At 30.1% G+C, this 7,873-nt stretch overlaps 2 non-coding genes and 1 pseudogene across 2 annotated transcripts in view; all 3 read left to right on the plus strand.

The window, feature by feature from the left end:
- Positions 1-3,528: 3,528 nt before the first annotated feature.
- Positions 3,529-5,519, plus strand: LOC129252393 (small subunit ribosomal RNA). The gene has a single exon (XR_008583419.1). It is a non-coding gene; the product is annotated as a small subunit ribosomal RNA (ribosomal RNA).
- Positions 5,520-6,109: 590 nt separating this feature from the next.
- Positions 6,110-6,290, plus strand: LOC129252391 (5.8S ribosomal RNA; annotated as a pseudogene).
- Positions 6,291-6,732: 442 nt separating this feature from the next.
- Positions 6,733-7,873, plus strand: part of LOC129252387 (large subunit ribosomal RNA) — a 3,986-nt gene continuing 2,845 nt past the window's right edge. Inside the window, exon 1 of the ribosomal RNA XR_008583416.1 lies at positions 6,733-7,873. This exon is cut by the window's right edge and continues 2,845 nt beyond it. This is a non-coding gene — a ribosomal RNA (large subunit ribosomal RNA).

The following is a 7,873-nucleotide window of genomic DNA, read 5'->3' on the forward strand; positions in this document are numbered from 1 at the left end:
AATCAAACTGAAATGTATTGAAATGAATTTTTCCCATACATTTTTGACAATGTGAGGTGTGCATGGCAAAAAACACTCACGGTGAAGGCATGTGATATAATATGAAAATATCAAAAGTTAACTAACCAATGATATTGAAGCATATAAATCGAATCATAACTATATGAAACTCGAATTTAAGCCATATTAAACTGGTAATATTGTGATTTTATGCCTGGTTTTCCATACGTTAGTTTAAATAGAAAAAAATTCTCGAATATATATACATATATGAAGAATCTATATTCTATACTAACATTTTATGGAATATAACCTTGGCATATTGCCATTAAAATATATAATAAAGACATTTCAAATCAAACTGAAATGTATTGAAATGAATTTTTCCCATACATTTTTGACAATGTGAGGTGTGCATGGCAAAAAACACTCACGGTGAAGGCATGTGAAATATAATATGAAAATATCAAAAGTTAACTAACCAATGATATTGAAGCATATAAATCGAATCATAACTATATGAAACTCGAATTTAAGCCATATTAAACTGGTAATATTGTGATTTTATGCCTGGTTTTCCATACGTTAGTTTAAATAGAAAAAATTTTCGAATATATATACATATATGAAGAATTCATATTAGCTATACTAACATGTTATGGAATATAACCTTGGCATATTGGCACTAAAATATATAATAAAGACATTTCAAATCAAACTGAAATGTATTGAAATGAATTTTTCCCATACATTTTTGACAATGTGAGGTGTGCATGGCAAAAAACACTCACGGTGAAGGCATGTGAAATGATATGAAAATATCAAAAGTTAACTAACCAATGATATTGAAACATATAAATCGAATCATAACTATATGAAACTCGAATTTAAGCCATATTAAACTGGTAATATTGTGATTTTATGCCTGGTTTTTTCCATACGTTAGTTTAAATAGAAAAAATTTTCGAATATATATACATATATGAAGAATTCATATTAGCTATACTAACATGTTATGGAATATAACCTTGGCATATTGGCACTAAAATATATAATAAAGACATTTCAAATCAAACTGAAATGTATTGAAATGAATTTTCCCCATACATTTTTGACAATGTGAGGTGTGCATGGCAAAAAACACCACGGTGAAGGCATGTGAAATGATATGGAAATATCAAAAGTTAACTAACCAATGATATTGAAACATATAAATCGAATCATAACTATATGAAACTCGAATTTAAGCCATATTAAACTGGTAATATTGTGATTTTATGCCTGGTTTTCCATACGTTAGTTTAAATAGAGAGTTATGGAATATAACCTTGGCATATTGGCACTAAAATATATAATAAAGACATTTCAAATCAAACTGAAATGTATTGAAATGAATTTTTCCCATACATTTTTGACAATGTGAGGTGTGCATGGCAAAAAACACTCACGGTGAAGGCATGTGATATAATATGAAAATATCAAAAGTTAACTAACCAATGATATTGAAGCATATAAATCGAATCATAACTATATGAAACTCGAATTTAAGCCATATTAAACTGGTAATATTGTGATTTTATGCCTGGTTTTCCATACGTTAGTTTAAATAGAGAGTTATGGAATATAACCTTGGCATATTGGCACTAAAATATATAATAAAGACATTTCAAATCAAACTGAAATGTATTGAAATGAATTTTTCCCATACATTTTTGACAATGTGAGGTGTGCATGGCAAAAAACACTCACGGTGAAGGCATGTGATATAATATGAAAATATCAAAAGTTAACTAACCAATGATATTGAAGCATATAAATCGAATCATAACTATATGAAACTCGAATTTGAGCCATATTAAACTGGTAATATTGTGATTTTATGCCTGGTTTTCCATACGTTAGTTTAAATAGAAAGTTATGGAATATAACCTTGGCATATTGGCACTAAAATATATAATAAAGACATTTCAAATCAAACTGAAATGTATTGAAATGAATTTTTCCCATACATTTTTGACAATGTGAGGTGTGCATGGCAAAAAACACTCACGGTGAAGGCATGTGATATAATATGAAAATATCAAAAGTTAACTAACCAATGATATTGAAGCATATAAATCGAATCATAACTATATGAAACTCGAATTTAAGCCATATTAAACTGGTAATATTGTGATTTTATGCCTGGTTTTCCATACGTTAGTTTAAATAGAGAGTTATGGAATATAACCTTGGCATATTGGCACTAAAATATATAATAAAGACATTTCAAATCAAACTGAAATGTATTGAAATGAATTTTTCCCATACATTTTTGACAATGTGAGGTGTGCATGGCAAAAAACACTCACGGTGAAGGCATGTGATATAATATGAAAATATCAAAAGTTAACTAACCAATGATATTGAAACATATAAATCGAATCATAACTATATGAAACTCGAATTTGAGCCATATTAAACTGGTAATATTGTGATTTTATGCCTGGTTTTCCATACGTTAGTTTAAATAGAAAAAAATTCTCGAATATATATACATATATGAAGAATCTATATTCTATACTAACATTTTATGGAATATAACCTTGGCATATTGCCATTAAAATATATAATAAAGACATTTCAAATCAAACTGAAATGTATTGAAATGAATTTTTCCCATACATTTTTGACAATGTGAGGTGTGCATGGCAAAAAACACTCACGGTGAAGGCATGTGATATAATATGAAAATATCAAAAGTTAACTAACCAATGATATTGAAGCATATAAATCGAATCATAACTATATGAAACTCGAATTTGAGCCATATTAAACTGGTAATATTATGATTTTATTCCTGGTTTTCCATACGTTAGTTTAAATAGAAAAAATTTTCGAATATATATACATATATGAAGAATCTATATTCTATACTAACATGTTATGGCATATTGGTGTTATTGTATTTTATTCCTGGTTTTCTATAGTTAGTTTAAATAGAAATAAATTTTTGAATTCAAAATTTTATATTCTATACTAGCATTACATAGAAATTATCCTCAACTGTTTGTTTCTTGTATATAAATACAGGAAATTAAACAGATGATGAAGAGAAAAAAATAAGAAAAACAAAAATTTATAAGAAAAATTAAATTTTAAACAAAGGAAAAGAGGAGAAAATTTTTTCAATCATATATATTTATGATTAAAAAATAGAATTATGAAATTATTAATTTCAATTCAAAGAGAAAAATTATGTAATATATGAAATTATTACATTAAAAATGCATTTGAAAAAAAAGTAAAATGTTATTAAGAATGATAAATTATTTGAAAATTGACAAATATTAAGAAGAAATATCGTTCTTATATTTTTATATAAAATATATAATATAGAGAACGAAAATTCTTTTTCATAAAAAACGGTTTTTGAATTTTGATAAGAAAAGCTAAAGGGGGGTCGCCCCTTTACTTTTTATATACACCGTAATTTATGAAATTTTCAAATATGAAAAACAAAGAAAAATATATATAAATAAAAATATTATTCTGGTTGATCCTGCCAGTAGTTATATGCTTGTCTCAAAGATTAAGCCATGCATGTCTAAGTACAAACAAATTAAAAGTGAAACCGCAAAAGGCTCATTATATCAGTTATGGTTCCATAGATCGTTAACAGTTACTTGGATAACTGTGGTAATTCTAGAGCTAATACATGCAATATAAACACGGACCTTATGGAACGTGTGCTTTTATTAGACTAAAACCAAGCGATCATTTGATCGTTAAATTGGTTGAACTCTAGATAACTTGCAGATCGTATGGTCCCGTACCGACGACAGATCTTTCAAATGTCTGCCCTATCAACTTTTGATGGTAGTATCTAGGACTACCATGGTTGCAACGGGTAACGGGGAATCAGGGTTCGATTCCGGAGAGGGAGCCTGAGAAACGGCTACCACATCTAAGGAAGGCAGCAGGCGCGTAAATTACCCACTCCCAGTTCGGGGAGGTAGTGACGAAAAATAACAATACAGGACTCATATCCGAGGCCCTGTAATTGGAATGAGTACACTTTAAATCCTTTAACAAGGACCTATTGGAGGGCAAGTCTGGTGCCAGCAGCCGCGGTAATTCCAGCTCCAATAGCGTATATTAAAGTTGTTGCGGTTAAAACGTTCGTAGTTGAATTTGTGCTTCATACGGGTAGTACAACTATATATTGTGGTATGTACATTACCTTATGTATGTAAGCGTATTACCGGTGGAGTTCTTATATATAATTAATACAATGTATTTTTTATATATTCCTCCTATTTAAACCTACTTCAGTGCTCTTCATCGAGTGTTGTTGTGGGCCGGTACAATTACTTTGAACAAATTAGAGTGCTTAAAGCAGGCTCCAAATGCCTGAATATTTTGTGCATGGAATAATGAAATAAGACCTCTGTTCTACTTTCATTGGTTTTTAGATCAAGAGGTAATGATTAATAGAAGCAGTTTGGGGGCATTAGTATTACGACGCGAGAGGTGAAATTCTTGGACCGTCGTAAGACTAACTTAAGCGAAAGCATTTGCCAAAGATGTTTTCATTAATCAAGAACGAAAGTTAGAGGTTCGAAGGCGATCAGATACCGCCCTAGTTCTAACCATAAACGATGCCAGCTAGCAATTGGGTGTAGCTACTACTATGGCTCTCTCAGTCGCTTCCCGGGAAACCAAAGCTTTTGGGCTCCGGGGGAAGTATGGTTGCAAAGCTGAAACTTAAAGGAATTGACGGAAGGGCACCACCAGGAGTGGAGCCTGCGGCTTAATTTGACTCAACACGGGAAAACTTACCAGGTCCGAACATAAGCGTGTAAGACAGATTGATAGCTCTTTCTCGAATCTATGGGTGGTGGTGCATGGCCGTTCTTAGTTCGTGGAGTGATTTGTCTGGTTAATTCCGATAACGAACGAGACTCAAATATATTAAATAGATGCTTTCAGGATTATGATGTTGAAACTTATATAGCCTTCTTTCATGCGTACATCTTGAATGTACAAGTGTTTGAATGTGTTTATATAAGTGGAGTCGTACCTGTTGGTTTGTCCCATTATAAGGACACTAGCTTCTTAAATGGACAAATTGCGTCTAGCAGTAACGAGATTGAGCAATAACAGGTCTGTGATGCCCTTAGATGTCCTGGGCTGCACGCGCGCTACAATGAAAGTATCAACGTGTATTTCCTAGACCGAGAGGTCCGGGTAAACCGCTGAACCACTTTCATGCTTGGGATTGTGAACTGAAACTGTTCACATGAACTTGGAATTCCCAGTAAGTGCGAGTTATTAACTCGCATTGATTAAGTCCCTGCCCTTTGTACATACCGCCCGTCGCTACTACCGATTGAATTATTTAGTGAGGTCTCCGGACGTGATCACTGTGACGCCTCGTGTGTCACGGTTGTTTCGCAAAAGTTGACCGAACTTGATTATTTAGAGGAAGTAAAAGTCGTAACAAGGTTTCCGTAGGTGAACCTGCGGAAGGATCATTATTGTGTTCCATATCCGTAAGAAAAACAAACAAACAAACAAACAAACAGACAAGCAAACAAACGAACAAAAAGAAAAAAAAAAAAAAAAAAAAAAGAAAAAAAAAAAAAATTTATATAATTATTTTGAATCCATAATTCTTTTTATTCTTTTTCATTCAATTTGTGATCCATCAATTATATCATATTAAATATAATATATGATGGTACATTTTGTAATGTTTTTTCTTATTTTTTTCTTTTAAAAACCTTTAAACATGAAAATAAAAAGTTGTACTTATTATTCATTTGATTGAATGATAAGTTAATTTGTTCACAATAACAAAAGTGGTATATATTTATTATATTATTATATATACATAAAATGATTAAAAAAATACAAAATAATTGAATCATAATAAATACCACCACTGTATTATTGTTGAACTAAGACATTCGCAACTTAATAAAAATGTTTAGAGTTAAATATATTTGATATATATTATTGAAAGAAAATCAATTTATATATTATTAATATTATTTAATTTTACTCTTTCAATTAATATATGCAAAAAAAAATTGACATTTGTTATAAATAAAAATAAATAAAAAAATACTCTAAGCGGTGGATCACTTGGCTCATGGGTCGATGAAGAACGCAGCAAACTGTGCGTCATCGTGTGAACTGCAGGACACATGAACATCGACATTTTGAACGCATATCGCAGTCCATGCTGTTATGTACATTAAATTCAATTTTAAAGTACTGCTTGGACTACATATGGTTGAGGGTTGTAAGACTATGCTAAATAAGTTGCTTATTCTTTTATAAAAATAATTGAATTTAAGCAAATGTGTATATTATTGGATTTTAAATAATTCATAATATTAATAGCAAAAAAAATAAAGATATATAATGAATTTTATTTATTATATATTCTTTAAAAAAAAAATCCTCTCAAATAAAATGAAATGATGAAAATATTGAATCTAAGTATTCTTTACAAAAAATTTTCATATTATTTATATATATATATAAAATAATAATTTATATATGTAATTAAAAGGAGGAATGTCTAGCATAAAAATTAATTTTTTTATTCTAGGATTGCCTCATTTTACATTATTATTATTTTTATATATTTACAATATATAAAAGGAGAAAAGAAAAATAGAGATGAAAAGATGATATAATTTTTTTATTAAATTGTGAGAAGATAAAAAAAGAATATTAAAACAACCTCAACTCATATGGGATTACCCCCTGAATTTAAGCATATTAATGAGGGGAGGAAAAGAAACTAACAAGGATTTTCTTAGTAGCGGCGAGCGAAAAGAAAATAGTTCAGCACTAAGTCACTTTGTCTATATGTCAAATGTGAGATGCAGTGTATGGAATATCTTAATATCTAGTATGAGAAATTAACGATTTAAGTCCTTCTTAAATGAGGCCATTTACCCATAGAGGGTGCCAGGCCCGTATAACGTTAATGATTACTAGAAAGATATTTCCAAAGAGTCGTGTTGCTTGATAGTGCAGCACTAAGTGGGTGGTAAACTCCATCTAAAACTAAATATAACCATGAGACCGATAGTAAACAAGTACCGTGAGGGAAAGTTGAAAAGAACTCTGAATAGAGAGTTAAATAGTACGTGAAACTGCTTAGAGGTTAAGCCCGATGAACCTGAATATCCATTATGAAAAATTCATCATTAAATAATTAAAAAAATAATGTGCATTTTTTTCATATAAGGACATTGTAATCTATTAACATAATAAAGTATTTATCAAAAGATCATTGGTGATATTAAGTTTATTTAAATTAATTTGCTTTTTAAGCATATTAACATAAAATAAATACTAATGATTTGATAAAGTGTTGATAGATTTTATTATATATAATGCTAAAATTCATTTTTTGAATTTTACAAAAAATTTAATATCTATGATATTAATATTTATTTGTATGCATTTATATGATTAACAATGCGAAAGATTCAGGATACCTTCGGGACCCGTCTTGAAACACGGACCAAGGAGTCTAACATATGTGCAAGTCATTGAGTTATATTAAACTTAATGGCATAATTAACTTAACTTAAATATAATGGGATTAATTTTTAGTCTATTTTTTAATAAATAGTCAATTAATTCAATCCCGGGGCGTTCCATATAGTTATGTATAATGATAATTTATTATTATTTATACCTCTAACTGGAGCGTACCTTGAGCATATATGCTGTGACCCGAAAGATGGTGAACTATACTTGATCAGGTTGAAGTCAGGGGAAACCCTGATGGAAGACCGAAACAGTTCTGACGTGCAAATCGATTGTCAGAATTGAGTATAGGGGCGAAAGACCAATCGAACCATCT

This window comes from Anastrepha obliqua, unplaced genomic scaffold (genome assembly GCF_027943255.1).
Source record: "Anastrepha obliqua isolate idAnaObli1 unplaced genomic scaffold, idAnaObli1_1.0 ptg000188l, whole genome shotgun sequence".
Classification (NCBI taxonomy): Eukaryota; Metazoa; Arthropoda; class Insecta; order Diptera; family Tephritidae; genus Anastrepha; species Anastrepha obliqua.